Source organism: Periplaneta americana, chromosome 3 (genome assembly GCF_040183065.1).
Source record: "Periplaneta americana isolate PAMFEO1 chromosome 3, P.americana_PAMFEO1_priV1, whole genome shotgun sequence".
Taxonomy (NCBI): domain Eukaryota; kingdom Metazoa; phylum Arthropoda; class Insecta; order Blattodea; family Blattidae; genus Periplaneta; species Periplaneta americana.
The window spans coordinates 65643154-65662099 of record NC_091119.1 but is presented as its reverse complement, the minus strand read 5'-3'; positions in this window follow the sequence as shown (position 1 = coordinate 65662099).

Genomic DNA, 18946 nt, shown 5'->3' with positions numbered 1-18946 from the left:
TCTATGTTATTGTTATTCAATTATGTTTTGTATTTATAGATATTATTTTTTTATGTATTTTGTATCATTAAGCGCTTGCTTTTATGATTGATGTAGACTTCTCATGTATTTGTGTTACTAGTTGTAACTGTCGTAAAAGTAAGTTTACATTTCTCTTATTCATAAAGGCTGGTTCACAATAAACCGGGAACGAGAACCAGAATGAAAACGAGAAGCAGATGACGTGAATATGAAAATTTTTTATTTACAATAAACCGAGAACGTAGACGATATGCATATCGATATGCATGTCAATAACGATATGTAAAGTCGATATTACGCATTCTGATGTTGTGTATAATTGACCAATGGCGTTCTCTCATGAGTACAAGGCAGCCAACATAAACACAGGTTAACCAACTTCGAAATTTCAACTGAAACATTTCATTAGGTACGGTACTATAAATATGCCCATGCCTCTTTATTATCACAACCTATTTTAAGTCTACCATAACGTAAAATAATGAGAGAAGAAACATTTGTAATAGAACAAAAATGAACACAACAGTAGTTATTGAATTGAAGCATGAATATGTAGTGTGTAATACAACCAATACAGTAATAAAAGGGAAAATTTTAGAACACGGATTGCACCTACCAAATTATGTCATAAAATACTAAAAAGAGCAAATTTGTCTGCGTTTGTCTAATGCGCAGCATTATATTTACGAAAAGGCACTTTTCAGTGCCAATAATTTATTTTGTGTGCACAAGGTTGGAATTTTGAAGTAAGAGAGAAATATGATTCACTTACGATCGGTGTTCAAAGATGCAGCTATTGAAAGCCACGTATTCTCCTTCATTTTCTCATCTTTATACGAGGCGCGCCGCTTATCGTAAACGTGAGGATTTTCCTCAACACTCAATATTAGAATCTCATCAAATAAAACTTGCTCCATGATGCACAGCACAGAACAAAATAATGCATAGGTTATGTCACGGTCTTCTTGCTACAAAATATACGACGACAAAATAGCTTTTAGATGGCAATAGAATGAATCTAGTGGGCTGTGATCGGAAACGTGATCGCCAAAGTTGAAACTTGGCCAACCCTCCGTTCCCGATCCTGGGCTCAGGCAAGCTTTTCGTTAATCGTGAATGCTCACATTTAAATGTACACATTTTAACAAATTTACCGTTTTCGTTTTCGTTCCGATTCTCTTTTCCGGTTTATTGTGAACCAGCCTTTACATCGACAGAAAAAAAATGTTAAAAATGTATTTATATTATATTATATCAAGTTGATTGAAAATTTTAACACTAATATACTCATGTAAAATAGGGTTTTTATGTGAAAAAAGTGTCTTTTTTCAGTTTTATACTGATGTTAAGAACATTTTTCCTCTGCTACATTGTCAATCATTATAAATTTATTGCGAAACCGACCACTATTGTGTCAAATAAAAATCATACACTTCTAAATCAACAGTTTCTTATGCTATTTAACCGTGCAATAATAAACAGAACAGAATTTTCGGACAGTTATAAGTTAAACTATTCACATTACATACTTTTTAGGTATGAACAAACCCTGTTCATGCACAGTGACACTTGTCTAACTTATTACATAACATATCGTATATTTTCGAGGTCATCTTGTAAAATTACAATAATGTAATTTTGTTATCGCATATATACACACATTTACATAGATGTTCACACACAGGCTTATCATTCTGTTAGAGGTCATTTTTTGAAACAACAAAATTAGCGGTATAGGCTAAACACAGCTAAATAGACATACAAATACCCTAATTATTCAATCACACTATGCATACACTCAATACACTGAAGAATAAAATGCAGAAACAACGTAAAACAAATACTTGAGACCAGTCATAACCTTGTACCTATAAGATACAACTGCATGTTAATTTATTTACATCTACCTACTGAAAACGTGCTATGCATTATTCATAATAAATTATTAATTTTGTGATTATCAGTAATTCAGAATATGAACTTTCATTCTGCGATTTGGATACTTAATAAAATTATTATGTATTTACATATATCTCTCGAATACTAGTGCAAAACATAAAGTATAAATGGTAACATCATTTTCATTAGAAATGTGACAAATAATAGGCCTATGCATTTTTGTAAAGCATTGAAACTTTCGGTGAGAATGTATGTTTCGATTTAAAGTGACGCTTGTTTGTTATAATAATAACAAGCAGTAAAATTTAACGAAAAGTTAAAGAACAGAATACTAACATATTACAAAAAATAATACCATAACAAAATCGACAATAAAGAAAGTGAAAATATTGCAATAGTAGAAAAAAAAGTAAAATATATATCTAAAGATTGGAATATAATAAAGAAAACTCAGTTACTACAAATAGTTAACAGGAAAACGTAAAGAAGAATACAACAAATGGAATGCAATAAAGACTATGATAATGAATCTACTGGTCATGAGACCAAAAAAAAAAAAACAAGGGAGAAAAAGAAATCTTTGTTTCAGAAAAATATTGCAGATAAAAGGGCTTATAACTGAAGGGAATCTGAATTGAAAAAAGTACAATTTTGACTTATTTTTGAAACAAGATAATGTCCGACAGTCTATGGCATGATGGAGCAGAGAGTTCCAGACATGAGCTGCAGAGATGAAGAGTAGGAGATTGTTCTGTGTTTAGGAATCGAGAGCATGATGTGGTGTTGTGAGCGAGTATCTATTTCGTGATATAAGGACGAATATTGAAAACGAAAAACTAATTACAGTACGATTATCTAGTCCTGACAGTCGCCGGAGATGTGCGCCTATGTCAGGCGAGTCCATTTAGTTACGCCTAGAGGTATTTCGATTAGTCACCGCTTGCCTTCGGAGCGATAGCATGTCGTGCGTGCGGTAGAGCGCTATGTTTCTAGTACAGTTAGGCTGTACTACATTCCTTTACCGACCGCTCGCCCTTATCTCTACTCCGAAGCTCTCCCCACTACTCCTATTACTTCTCCTCTTTCGCGTCGCTGCGCTGTCAGGACTAAATAATCGGTCTGTAGCTAGGGTTGAGTTCTGAAGAATATTGTAGAGTTGCGTTAGAGAGTGAATAATTTCTTCACTCTTTGAGACGGATCGAGGACTGCGTATTTCCAGCCTTGGCAATACATACCTCTGTATGTTGTAGTACGTAGTTTCTTTTTTCTTCGCTGTGGCGCTGATCACCGACTGTTCCTCCTCGCTGTCTCCGAGGTTTTGAGTTTAAATATTTTGCTCTTTCAAATGTCTCCGTTTGAACAAATGCCACACGTTTTAACACTGTAGGCAAAAAGTATTTACACACACCACTTGCTAGAATTGTTGAATGATCTTGCGATTCACAGTGTTAACACGCAACATTAAAAAACTTATTTAGTTCTGGTATTAAATACTGCACACGACGGCAAGTACATATTTCTAGTAAAAATGCAGCTCTTAGCTTGTTTCCTTCACTATGGACTGAAACAACCCAGAACTCACCACGAGGAGGTGGCTGCATGTCGAGTTCCGCCCTGCCCATCCCAACCTCCCTACCTTTGGACAAGGGCTCTTCATTGTTATTTACTCACGTATAATGTTCAAACAAATGCCTTCAGAATGTTTCAAGTGAAACAATGTCAGTCTTGTATTCGCATTAACGTTCCATTTTAGAACTCTTTATGTGAGGCTTTGAAAGGATCCATGATCTTCTTCTAGTACATTACATACAAATTAATAATATTACACTAATCAAATACATCACATTCTTAGTTACATTTTTTGTTTCTATATCATTTCTTCTTTGCTTCCAAAGACCAATTGTCATTAGTAAGAATTAGGTAGTGTCTTAACATTCAGTTGACATAACATCGATGGCTAAGAAGTAATGCCTCGTATTTGTGAATTTGCAGGTGAATCAGAAAATTGTTTTAAAAATTGAAGACTTCGGGGGTAAATAATGATAACTCACATAAACACATTGCATACATTTTAATTTTTACTGCAAATAAAAGAGGATTTTGATACTTTTAAAGCAGCATATTCCAATAATTTAACATATTTACGTAATTATTTAACCAAACCAAATATTAAGTGACTTAGAGCGTGCTAATAACCAGAAAAATGTCTACCACAATTTTGAGGGTTATCATTATTATTGTTGACGTCGTACAAAATTTTGTCCAATATTCTTTTGAGAAGATTAATTCCGTACGTAGATGAAATTATTGGGGATCATCAGTGTGGTTTTAGGCGTAATAGATCGACTATTGATCAGTTTTTTTGTATTCGACAGATAATGGAGAAACAATGAGAGTATAAGGGTACAGTACATCAGTTGAATAATTTCAAGGGAAAAATTGTTCCGGGGCCGGGTATCGATCCCGGGACCTCTGGTTGAACGTACCAGCGCTCTACCACTGAGCTACCCGGGAACTCCACCCGACACCGTCTCAACTTTTCCCTTTATATCCACACAACTCGCGTGGGCTGACGAAACGCCAGAGACCCACAACGAGTGCACACAATCTCTGTGTGACTTGGAATTGTGGTTTTCTGTTAACGTAAACAGTAACGTATATATTATGCAAATCTAGTCTTTCAGGTGAAGCTCCCTGTAAAGCAGATTTGAATAATTTCAAGGGAAAAATTGTTCCGGGGCCGGGTATTCAAATCTGCTTTACAGGGAGCTTCACCTGAAAAACTAGATTTGCATAATATATACGTTACTGTGTACGTTAACAGAAAACCACAATTCCAAGTCACACAGAGATTGTGTGCACTCGTTGTGGGTCTCTGGCGTTTCGTCAGCCCACGCGAGTTGTGTGGATATAAAGGGAAAAGTTGAGACGGTGTCGGGTGGAGTTCCTGGGTAGCTCAGTGGTAGAGCGCTGGTACGTTCAACCAGAGGTCCCGGGATCGATACCAGGCCCCGGAACAATTTTTCCCTTGAAATGATTCAAATCTGCTTTACAGGGAGCTTCACCTGAAAGACTAGATTTGCATAGTACATCAGTTATTCATAGATTTCAAAAAGTCATATGACTCGGTTAAGAGGGAAGTATTATATGATATTCTTATTGAATTTGGTATTCTCAAGAAACTAGTTCGATTACTTAAAATGTGTCTCAGTGAAACATACAGCAGAGCCCGTATAGGTCAGTTTCTATCTGATGCTTTTTCAATTCACTGCGGGCTATAGCAGGGAGATGCACTATCACCTTCACTTTTTAACTTCGCTTTAGAATATGCCATTAGGAAAGTTCAGGATAACAGGCAGGGTTCGGAATTGAACGGGTTACATCAGCTTCTTGTCTATGCGGATGACGTGAATATGTTAGGAGAAAATCCACAAACGATTAAGGAAAACACGGAAATTTTACTTGAAGCAAGTAAAGCGATCGGTTTGGAAGTAAATCCCGAAAAGACAAAGTATATGATTATGTCTCGTGTCCAGAATATTGTACGAAATGGAAATATAAAAATTGGAGATTTATCCTTCGAAGGGGTGGAAAAATTCAAATATCTTGGAGCAACAGTAACAAATATAAATGACACTCGGGAGGAAATTAAACCCAGAATAAATATGGGAAATGCGTGTTATTATTCGGTTGAGAAACTTTTATATCTAGTCTGCTGTCAAAAATCTGAAAGTTAGAATTTATAAAACAGTTATATTATCGGTTGTTCTGTACGGTTGTGAAACTTGGACTCTCACTCTGAGAGAGGAACATAGGTTGAGGGTGTTTGAGAATAAGGTGATTAGGAAAATATTTGGGGCTAAGAGGGACGAAGTTACAGGAGAATGGAGAAAGTTACACAACGCAGAACTGCACGCATTGTATTCTTCACATGACATAATTAGGAACATTAAATCCAGACGTTTGAGATGGGCAGGGCATGTAACACGTATGGGCGAATCCAGAAATGCATATAGAGTGTGTTAGTTGGGAGACCGGAGGGAAAAAGACCTTTGGGGAGGCCGAGACGTAGATGGGAGGATAATATTAAAATGGATTTGAGGGAGGTGGGATATGATGATAGACACTGGATTAATCTTGCACAGGATAGGGACCGATGGCAATGAACCTTCGGGTTCCTTAAAAGCCATTTGTATGTATGTATATATATCATTATTTACCCCCGAGGTCTTGAATTAGTTTCTCTCAAATATTTTACATATGCTTCTGCTTTGCAAGGTGTTGTACTCGAGGACAAAATATTAGTTAACTGTCCAGTTTTCTAAATATAATGATAAAGTAGTTATTCTAAATAATGTAATGCAGATCAACTAAGTAGCCATTTTTGTAGATACGACGTATCATCTCTTAGCCATCGATATAAAATATTCCTCTTTTTTTTGTACATTTCTTTTGTATCGTAGGGTATTGAATTTCTGTCGTTTAGTAATTCTGTATATCTTTTAATATTTTTCTGCATTTATTTTTTTTTCAATATCTCTTTGTGTGATTATTCTTACTCTCCTTATTTCCTTCATTTTTTTGTTCAGTTTCTCTTCCCATTATTTCGTTGGTAGTATCTTACCATAACAAAAAATAAATTGGCCCATGAAAATTTAATTAAATTATTAACTTTTTCCAGATCAGTCGTAATTATTGCATTATTCTATTACAAAGGTAAGAACTTATTGTGGCATTCATAGTATTATCACAGTCTAGTATATATAGTCAAGAAACTTGAGTTGAGAGGGTGCTAGGTACAATAGACTGTGCCGGTACTATTTTGCATTGTCTGTAATGCGGCGATATTAGCAATCTTAGTGGTTAGCAACTATCTATGGATGCATATTTACTACATAGGCTGCAAAAGGGTATCTGTCGGATACAGGGGGGAGAGCCATTAATCCTTCCCAATTGAAGGCTTTAAGGAACCAACCTGGACAAATACCCAATGTCCCATCCCTACCTTCCCGTGGTGCAGCTGTTAGTAAGCATAATTTTACGAACTGAACTAAAGGGAGGGGCTACTCATCAATTAGCACTGGTCAGCTTGATGAGTTAATAACTGAATTTGGTATAATTTTCCTCTATTCAATACCTAATTCCCTCTTTACCCTTTCCTATCCAGTCCTCTGACTGAACTCGTACTTTCTTCGACCGCGACGGCATTAGAGCATTCAAGGCCCAGGAGTTCATTTCCCTTTCCTTCCTCCTCTTTCTACTTTTCTGTTCCTAGTGCTGACCTGCTATGGCACTAAAATCGTCCTCCTGTGGCTTAAGAAGGGAAAGCTGGTGATCAACAAGATCTCCCAGCTAGGTCCAATGGACCCGTCGACCAACAGCAGGTGTGGTCCTCCAGACATTCTGGGGGTTGTGTGTGAATGAAGTAGCCACCAAAACATTAAAATATGGTGTTCACTTAAATCGGCTACAACTTGCCATTTATACAAGAAATGGATTCGGAACACCTCAAAATCTGTGCTTCAGTGGCTGGCCATGATATTATCTTTGAAAAATATTGGAGTGCAAGAGGTCAACTGACTTTATTGTCAAACGCCTGGCATTAGAATACAACAACAACATATTTACTACATATTGAGCTTCATGACTATATATATTAGACTGCAGTATTACCCATATTATGCTCTTTATTTCTTACCTTCCCGTGTCTCGCTTTTCCTTATTCTTTTCTGCTATAAGTTCGATTTCCTATTGTCTTCAATTCATTCATAACTTCTTTTATTTAAATTTAATATATTAAGGCAATAATGAATAATATACATGGTCTTCTATTTATGAAGGCGCCTGCGTTTATCATATGAAAATAGCCGAAATTGAAGTGAAGTGGTCAATTAAACAATAATTTACTGTAAAAAAACTCCTTTCGATGTCGCGAAAAGTGATAAAAACATAATAATATCAATGATAATTTTGCTGCATTTCTTCTGTCATAGTGTAATTTCCTTGTTTCACTGACACATCACGCACACCACTTGTGATAGAGAACTGGTATTTTTGTCTCGAACACACTTTAGCTTCCTTTTCATCTTTTCAGTAACTGTTCCAGGTTTTGCAGGGCTAATCATTCTAGATGAATGCCTGGTCCAAAAGGCAATCGGAGTGTGGTGTCGACCATACCACCTCGTTCTAGTGTCGCGATTAGGACGGTATGATCTTCCTCCATGTCTCTGAAGTATCATCATGGCGTAGTATTAATATGATTTGGCATTATCTGATTATCACAGTTGCACGGCCAGCAAAAGCTGTCTCCATGTATGTCCACTCAGTGACCGCTGTGGTAAAATCAAGTTGAAATGAAAGAACTTAGAACAGATGCAACCCAGTACCTTTGCTGCCACAACTTGAAATGATTACTATGTTAATATAGAAAATATATAGTGGAATAAAGAATATTGATTAAGCGGACACTCAACTTAAAAATTGGAGAAAAAGTGTCATAGAAATGAAAAATTAAATTTCTACACTAATTTACGTGACAGAACTAAGTCAATACGCAGAATTCTTCCCCCTATTCATTGAGAAGGCACAGTCAAATGCACAAAGCCAAAAAATAAAAAATGACAATTAAAAGTGATATTTCAATTAATGTTTGATTAAAAATTGAAATATTTTTTATTTTGAAAAGTATTGGATCTAATGAGCTGAAATTTTGCATGTTACTTTCCATGTGTATATTAAACTTTTTCTCCAAATTTGAAAAAGATTCGTCAAATAGGAAAAAAAGTTCCAAAATATAGTTGAGTATCCCCTTAAAGATCGACTTGTAATTTTGAATTAAGACCACAATTTATTTTTAAATCGATAAAACTGATTACAAGGAAAACAAGGGAAATACAGGGATAACATGAGGAATAAAAGAAGAAAAGGGAAATACAAGAACAGCAAGGGGAATGTAAGTAGAACCAGGGGAATACAAGGGGAAGAAGGGAAATATAGGAAGAAGAAGAGAAATACAAGAAACAAGGGAAATACAAGGAGAAGATGGGGAATACAAGGAGAACTAGGGAATTACAAGAACAATATGTGGAAAGCAAGTAGAACTAGGGAATGGAAGAGGAACAACGAAAATAAAAGGAGAACATAGGAAATACAAGGAGAGCATGGAGAATTCGAAGAGAACAAGAGGATTACGAGCCGAAGAAGGAGATTACTGGAAGAATAGGGCAAATGCGAGGAGAATGGGCAAAATACCAGAGAATACGGGGGATGCGAGGAGACACGGGAGATACAAGGAGATCAAGGGAAATACTAGGATAACATGGAGAATTCGAAGAGAACATGGGAAATTTTAAGAGAAGTAGGTGGTTACGGGAAGAATAAGGGGAATGCGAGGAGAATAGGGAAAATACGAGGAGAACAGGGAGATATAAGAAGAATAGGACGATGCAAGAAGAAAGAGGAAATACAAGAAGAATTTGGGGAATTCGAGGTCAACAAAGGAATTAGGAGAAGGACGTTGCGGGGGGAAATGGAAGGAGAACACGAGAGTATACAATGAGAACAGAGGAAATACAAGGAGAATGCGGGGTATACGAAGAGTACAGAGAAAACACGAGGAGGATACGGGGATACCAGGAGAACAAGGGAAATACGAGGAGAGTACTTGGATACGAGGAGAAAGTGGGAGATACAAGGAGAATAGGGACGATGTAATGAGAACAAGGAGAATACAGGAAGAACAGGGGGGATACGAGAAATAAAGCGGGATACTAGGAGAACCGGAGGATATGAGAAAAATCAGGCGAACAAGGCGATTATGATGACAGCAAGGGGAATGCAAGAAGAACAAATGAAAAGAAGCAAAACAGGAACAATACAAGAATGAGAAGAGTTATACAAGCAGAAGGAGAGGAAGACGAAGACATCATGGAGAAGATATGGAGAAAATTATAATAGGCCAACAATGAGGAAAAAGACATGCAATGACAACTTGGAGATGCAAGGCGAATAAGATTAATAAAAGAAGAAAGATGGGAATAGGGGGAGAGAAAAGGGAATAGAGGAGAAAGGAGAATAGAAGGTGAAGAAGAGGATTAGAAAGAGAACGAAGGCAATGAATACAAGTAGAACCAAGGGAATACAAGGAGAATAAGAGCAACACGAAAAATAAGAGAGTCCAAAGAGTATATAAGGGGTATACAAGGAGAAAAAGACCAACACGAGAAATATGAGCGTCCCAAGAGAACAAGGAGAATAAGAGCAACACGAGAAATAGGAGAATCCAAAGAGAACAAGGGGAATACAAGGAGAAAAAGAGCAACACGAGAAATATGAGCGTCCAAAGAGAACAAGGAGAATAAGAGCATTATGAGAAATAGAGTCCAAAGAGTATACAAGGGGTATAAAAGGAGGAAAAGAGCAACACGAGAAATATGAGCGTTCAAAGAGAACAAGGAGAATAAGAGCTACATGAGAAATAGGAGAGTCCAAAGAGAACGAGGGGAATACTAGGAGAAAAAGAGCAACACGAGAAATATGAGCGTTGAAAGAGAACAAGGAGAATAAGAGCAACGTGAGAAATAGGAGAGTCCAAAGAGAACAACGGTAATACAAGGAGAAAAAAGACCAACACGAGAAATAGGAGAGTCCAAAGAGAACAAGGAAAATAAGAGCAACACGAGAAATAGGAGAATCCAAAGAGAACAAGGGGAATACAAGGAGAAAAAGAGCAACACGAGAAATATGAGCGTCCAAAGAGAACAAGGAGAATAAGAGCATTATGAGAAATAGAGTCCAAAGAGTATACAAGGGGTATAAAAGGAGGAAAAGAGCAACACGAGAAATACGAGCGTTCAAAGAGAACAAGGAGAATAAGAGCAACACGAGAAATAGTAGAGTCTAAAGAGAACAAGGGGAATACAAGGAGAAAAGATCGACACGAGAAATATGAGCGTCCAAAGAGAACAAGGAGAATAAGAGCAATACGAGAAATAGGAGAATCCAAATAGTATAGAAGGTGTATACAAGGAGAACAAGCAAGGAGAACGAGGTAAATACCAGGAGAATACAGGGAGAACAAGGGTCATACAAGAATAATAAGGGGAAAACAAAAAAACAATCGGAATGCTAGGAGCGCAACCTAGGTAAATAGATAACATGGAAGCTGCAAAAAGAACAAGGGGAGTGCAAGGAAACGAAGCGGATTCAAAGATAACTATGGGAATACAGGTCGAACGGGGTGAATAAAAGAGAATACGGGCAATTCAAGGAGATTAAGTGGAATACAAGGAGAATACTTGAAATGTAAGCGAAGAAGGAAACACAAGGAGAAGAAGGTGATTGCATGCGAAAAAATGAAAAACATGGAGAAAACGAGCAGTATAAGAACATAGAGCATACAGTGATAGAAATGGAAATGGAAGGAAAATAATGGGAATACACATACGGTCAGGGATAAATAAAATAGAAATTGGTATACAATAACAATTGCGGGAATAACAGGCGAATTGTAGGAGTACTGGGAGAACATGGGGATATGGAAAATAAGGTGAAGAAGACAAATAGAAAAATGACAAGAGGAATACAATAAAACAAAGCAGAATAAAAGGATAAGAATTCATTCAAAGGGCAGCAAAAGGAATACTAGGAGTACAAGGGATGACAGCGATAACAAGGAGAACTCAAAGAGAACAAGGGAAAGCCGAGTAGAAGGAAAATATAAGAAGCGTAGATGACGGATAACAAGGCAAATACGAGAAAATTGTATACGTAGAGAATAAGAGGAATACAATAAGAGGAACGAAGGGAATACATGGAGAACAAGACAAGTGAAAGGAAATGAATGGAAGGGGCAGGATAACTAGAAAAGAGACTGATACAGGAACAGAAATACAAAGCGGCCAAGACGAATATAAGGACAATAAGGGAACTGCAAGAAAAACAAATGGAAGGGAAGGAATACTGGAAGAAAAGGTTAATACAAGCAGAGCGAGGGGAATGGGACGAGAAAAGGAGAAGTGGATGAAAAGAAGAACTGAAGGAGAAAAAGTGCATAGTCTACAATGAGAACAAGAAGATATAAGAAAAATAATGTGAATAAAAGGAAAATGACAGCGAGAATAGGGGGTGAAAAGAGAGCAGGGAAGGGGCAGAGGGACAGAAGTACAAAGAGAACACTTGGAATACAGGGAGAACTATGGGAGTACAAGGAGAGAAAGTGGAATAGAACAGGAGAAGATGAATAAAAGCAGAACGCGTTGAATATAAGAAGAACGATGGGAGTAGAAGGAGAGAAAGGAGAATACAAGCAGAAAAGTGGAATACAAAAAGAATGGATATAAAATAGAGCACACATGGAGAATACGTGCATACCAAGCAGAATACAGGGAGAACAAGTAGAATACAATGAGTACAATCGGCGTATAAAGATAACTAGAGGTATGGAAGGAGAACAAGCGGGAGAACAAGGAGAAAAGGCGAGATACAAGAAGGATAAAGGAATATCATGAGAAAGAGACTAGGAGGACAACAGGGTAATAACAGGAAAACAGGGGGGACATGAAGAGAACACAAGATATACGAGGAGAACAGGGGAATGCGAGAACAGGAAGAGACGAGGAGAATAGCGGGATACGACGAGAACATTTCGGATAAGAGGTGAACAGGACGATACGAGGAGGTTAGAGGGTTTATAAGGAGAACAGGGGGATCGAGTAGTTCAGAGAGTAACGAATAGAAGATTGGAGATAGGCCTAGGAGGAGAAAACATGGGGGACACTTAGAGAACAGGGGAAGTCGAGAAGAGGAAGGAGAATTCGAGGAAGACAGGTGTGGGATTGGGAGGTAAGCAATAATAGCAAGATTGGAAGTGCGAGTAGGAAAACTGAAACATACAAACCAAGTGAATTAGGAAATATAAGCAAAATTGCAAATAGTGCTATTCATAATACACACAAAGAAAATGAACAGGAAGAACAGCAAGAGAAATTCCACGAAAGGAGAGCAGCAATGTAAAGAGAATCCGCATGAAACGGCGGGCGTACTGACGAATCCCCCTGAGTTGACAACTAAGGCGATGTTATAAGAAATTCTCTCTGCGATAAACGCACTAAAGGAGCAAAACGAACACTTCAAAGAAGAAACAAAGAAAGAAATAGCAGATCTGAAAACGGAAATACAGAAGAGAGACGAAACTTGGAAAAACAACAGAGAAAATATAAAAAACAAATTGGATAAGGTGGAGAGCTGCCTAGAAGAAAAAATAACAAAGTTCGACAACAGGCTCAGAGAAATTGCAAAAGTGAAGAAATGAGGTAAAGAAGAGAACGTAGGAATAATATCATAATCAAAAGCAGAACCATAGCAGAAAAGAAGGAGAATCTAGAGGACGAAGTGAAGGAAATCTTCAAAAAACTCGAAGCGGATGTTAGCTACGAACATATGCACTATATAGGCGGAGACTGGAAGAAGAGAGGTCTGGCATTGGTATGCCTGAATAAACTGGAAGACAAAATGAAAATCATGAGGAATAAACGTAAACTGGGAGACGAAGAATGTTACATAGAGGACGATATGTCAAAGAAAGAGAGGGAAATACAAGCCGCAATAAGAATTAAGGCAAGAGAAGAAAGGGAGGCAGGTAGAGAAGTCAAGATAGGCTTCCAGAAGATCATGCTGAATGGGAATTGGGAGAATTGGGAAACCAGCCCCCCAAAAAACGTTACGCGGAGTTCACAGGTGATCGCGAGCCAAAAAACCGGACACCAATAACAGAAAATGCACGGAAAGAAGATCAATTCGCATTAGCCATAGCAACATACAACGTACGATCTCTTAGAACAGAAGAACAGCAACAGGAACTGAAACAGCATTACAGAAATGCCAGGTGGATGTGCTAGGCTTAAGCGAGGTAAGACGAATGGGAGAAGAAATTATCGACAAACCAAATAGTGATATATTTTCATATATTGGCGAGACGAAAGGTCATAGAGGAGTTGGATTCATCATCAACAAGAAACTAAAATCCAATATTAGGGAGGTAGTAGGTATCTCTGAAAGAGTGACAGTGCTGTCTCTGGTGTTAAGGAAGATAAAAATTAATGTAATTCAAGCATATGCTCCAACAGACTCAAGCACAGAAGAAGTAGAAAATTTTTACACCGACCTAGATGATACGCTCAACAATTTTAGAGGAGACATAAACTTTGTCATAGGAGATTTTAACAGCAAGGTGGGAACGAAACAACACAAGTTAGAAGACCCAATCGGTCCAAACGGCTATGGAATTAGAAATTCGAGAGGGAATAGATTAATCAGCTTTGCCGCAGGACAGAGATTGAAAATAATGAACACGTTCTTCAAAAAGACGAAGGATAGTAAACATGGAGATCTCCGGATGGAAAAACAAGAAACGAAATAGATTTTATTCTCACCGACAAGGGAAGTTGTGTAAAAGACGTACGAGCTAATAACAATCTCAAATTCGATTCAGATCACAAAATGGTCAGAGGAATAATTAACATCAGGAAGAGGGGCAAAAAGCATATCTGGGACGAAACATGCAAGCTCAGAACATAAAATATCCAGTATACAAATCAGAACTACAGAGGAAAGTGCTAGAATGGAGAGATAACGAACATACAGAAGTCCAAGAAATCTACTCAAAGTTGGAGAATTGCATAAAGAGAGCGGGAGAGGTCTCAACGCCCAAGAACAAAATCGGCAAGAAAAGAAGCAGACTAAGCGAAAATAAAATAAAACTCTTAGATCAAAGAGACAAATTAAAACAAGAAAGAGACATCTCCGACATAAAGAAGATCGAGTATGCAGAATTTAATAAAGTGACGAAGAAAGAAACAAGAAAAAACTTACAAACTTTTAAAAACAGACTGGTGGAGGAAATCGTGCAGTCTTCCAAATCTGTAAGAAGAGTCAAGAGGGAGCCGAGTGAAGGGAAACACTGGATCCTTAGTTTAAAAAGTCAAAATGCAGAGAAAATCACACAAAGAGATAAGATTGTTGAATCTGCAATTTTCTTCTATAGACAACTGTACACGAGTACAAGAATTGTTACAGCGGACTCAACAGAAAAGTTCATACAGGCGCTTCCCAAAGATGAAGAAGTACCTTCGATCCTCGCCAGCGAAGTGAGAACATCTATAACAGAGTTAAAGTCAGGCAAGAGCCCAGGAAAGGATGGCATCCTTAATGAATTGTTGAAACTCGGCGCCGACGAACTCATGCCACCAATGATAGAGATATTTAACAAGATTCTGCAGAGTGAAGTTATACCTGAAGAATGGACTAAGAATACAATAATTATTTTACATAAGAAAGGCAAAAGAGACAATATAGGTAACTACAGGCCCATCAGTCTCATGTCCAACATGTATAAAGTGTTTTCGAAAATAATATTGCGCAGGATCACTAGAACGCTGGAAGAAAATCAACCTCACGAGCAAGCTGGATTTCGTTCTGGATTTTCAACGGCGGACCACATTCAGAAATTGACGCAGATAATGGAAAAAGTCGAGGAACACAATTTAAAATTGTATATATAGCCTTTGTGGATTATGCAAAAGCTTTCGATTCGATAGAACATATTAGTGTTTTAAAAGCACTCAAGAATCAGGGTGTTCCAATCAAATATATTAGACTGCTTGGCGTGCTATACCAAGGAAACACAACAAAAGTGAAACTGGATACAGAAGGAACACCATTCAACATCCAGGGAGGGGTAAGACAAGGAGGTCCCTTGTCACCGAAGATCTTCAATTGTGTATTGGAGGAAGTCTTTCGCAAGTTACCTTGAGGTCGTAAGCACGGCATATCTATCGACGGAAGAAAACTGACCAATCTACGCTTCGCTGATGATGTGGTTCTGTTTGCCACATCCAGGAAATGATTGGAAGAGATGCTGAACGAATTGTGCGAAGAAAGCATGGCGGTAGGCCTAAAAATCAACACCAGCAAAACCAAAGTACTGACAAATGACGCAGAAGGGCAGATGATCGTCAACAATGCGAACATCGAATTTGTTACGCAATACATTTACCTTGGCCAGACCATATAATTTCAGAACAGCATGGATAAAAAAAATTGATAGACGAATAACATCGGCATGGAGAAAGTTTTGGAGTCTGTCCTTCATCCTAATGGACAAGAGCCAGAAATTGCAGAACAAGAGGCAGATCTTCAATAGCTGCATTGCAGCTGTACTTCTGTATGGGGCGCAATCCTGGTCCCTCACAAAGAAACAGGCATTAAAATTTGGAAGATGCCAAAGAAGAATGGAAAGGAAAATACTCGGAATAAGCCTGAAGGACAGAATCAGAAACGAAGAAGTACGGCGACGAAGCGGCGTAGAGGACGTGGTCACACTCGCTAATAGGATGAAATGGCGCTGGGGAGGACACGTGGTACGAATGCATCCTACCAGATGGGCACACACGGTGACACTGTGGGATCCAAGATTGGCTGTAGAAACCGTGGACGACCGAGAACCAGATGGGGGGACGAGTTCAAGTTGCAGCTAAGATGACTGTGTACCAGAATAGGACGCCAAAGAACACGGAGGAAGGACGCAGTCAACCAACTTCGAGCGGGAGCAACAACCAGTGCTAGTGAAATTGTGGACAAAGAACTAGTTATACACACCATCAGGTCGGCTCTTCTGATGGTCAAGACTCGAGCCACCCCTGCCCAAGCAGGAAGCCTTGCCCCACTGAGGATTTATGGCTTTTAATATTATTATTATTATTATTATTATTATTATTATTATTATTATTATTATTATACTAGGAGAAAAAAGGGATACGTAGAGAACAGGGATATAATACAAGGAGAACAAGGGGAATAACTAAAGAACAAGGTAATAGCTGCTGGACAAGTGTAATACCAGAAGAACAAGGGTAATATCCTGGAAAATAAGGGCAACACCTGGAGAACAAGGAGTATTACCTGGAAAAGATCGCGAATACCTGGAGAACAGTCGAAATATCTGGATAACAAAGGAAATGCAAAACCAAACAAAACAAATATAAGGGAAAATGCAAGGAGAACAAAAGGAATACATGGAGAAGAATTGGAATACAAGGGCAATAATTTTAATAAAGGTAAAACAGAGGGAGTATAAGGAAAATAAGGGTAATGCAAGGAGAACAAGGAGTATGCAATTAAAACAAAGAGAATGGGACAAGAACAAGAGAAATTCAGTGAAAACAAGGAAAATGCAAGGTAGACAACGGGAATGAAATGGAAACAATGAGAATGCAAGAAGGAATGCTGAAAAAGGGCAATATATTGAGAAAACGGGCTATACAAAGAGAGCAAGGGGAATTCAAAGAAGGCATCCGACATTCAAAGAGAAAAAATGGGATGGAAGAAGGCAAATAAAATGAGAAAAACGGAATACGTGAAGAATAAGGGGATTAGAATGAGATCAAAGGAGAACAAGGGAACTACAAGGATAATACGGGAATTACAAGGAGAACAAGGGAAATAAAAGAACAACATGGGCAATGCAAGTAGAACCAGGGTAATACAAGAAGAAGAGAAATACAAGGACAACAAGGGGAGAGCAAGTAGAACCAGGGGAATAGAAGTGGAACAAGGAAAGTAAAAGGAGGACATAGGAAATAGAAGGAGAGCATGGGGAATTTGAAGAGAACAAAAGGATTACGAGGCGAAGAAGGAGATAACAGGAAGCATAGGGCGAATTCGAGAGAATATGGTAAATACGAGAGAATACGGGGGATACGAGGAGAACACGGGAGATACAAAGAGAATAAGGAAAATACTAGCAGAACATGTGGAATTTCAAGAGAAGAAGGTGATTACGGGAAGAATAGGGGGAATGCCAGGAAAATTGGAAAAATACAAGGAGAACAGGGGAGATATAAGGAGAATAGGAGGAAGCAAGGAGAACAAGATTAATACCAGGAGAAAGGGGAAACACAAGGAGAATTTGGGGAATTCGTTGCTCGAATTTACTGTAACGTTATCCATGATCGCGGCACTACGATGAAACAGCGTGCTCTTCAACCAAGGCTCAAAAACAAACTAAAGCAGACAGAACCAGTGTTGCCAACTCGATTCTTAAAAACCCGCTGAGATACAATACAGAAACCGATAAATTGCCTTACTATCAGTGTAAAATTAATATTATTTTATGGCTGTGAGTGTTAAAATAAACGCTAAATCCCTATATGAACAATACAAATTTCGTAAATTTTAACCGCTACGCTAACACTTAAAAAATCCAGATCGAGCGGAAAAAACGTTGAATTGGCAACACACAAAAGAACGAAACGAAAATGGTTGCTCCGAAAGGATCGTGGTCAACTACGTTCCGTAGGATAGGAGATGCGAGTATCGTCATTCAAGGGGAGGCAGAGGTGAAATTTTCGAACAAAACTGAAGAAAAAATGAAAATTTGGTTTTTTCCGTTTTTATTATCTTTATTTTCATACTCCGATGTTAGTTTTTGATTTTGTGCACTTAAAAGTATGAAATTAAAACCAAGATAACTGTATTACTATATTATTCCCATAATAAACTAATACTTATCATTATTTATATACCTTCTCTGAACATATAAATAAAAAGATATATTAAAAATTTCTTACAATATGGTGCATGGAGCATTTTATATCAAACGATATAAAGTTTTATAAAATTATTAATATTTACAGAACTATTGTACTTAGAAAGTTGAAACTTGGTATGTCCATTACTAATAACTAGACTTCGTTGAATTGCCACACGCAGCATGCAATCAGGTTGCCGATGTACGGTAGTATAGAGGAGGTGAGCGACCGTCCGTTCTCGTAGTATAAGCAGTTCATGTTAAGAGTTGTGACCGGTCCAAATAGATAGAGCAGCTACAGCTAATGTATACCTATGTAATCACTTGTTTTTGCATTACTGTGGTTGGAATAGTCAAAGCTTAACATTTGTTCAGTGCAGACAAGAATTCAATCAAACATACTACAATGAGAGTGTTGCTGTTCCAAATAATTGCCCCTGG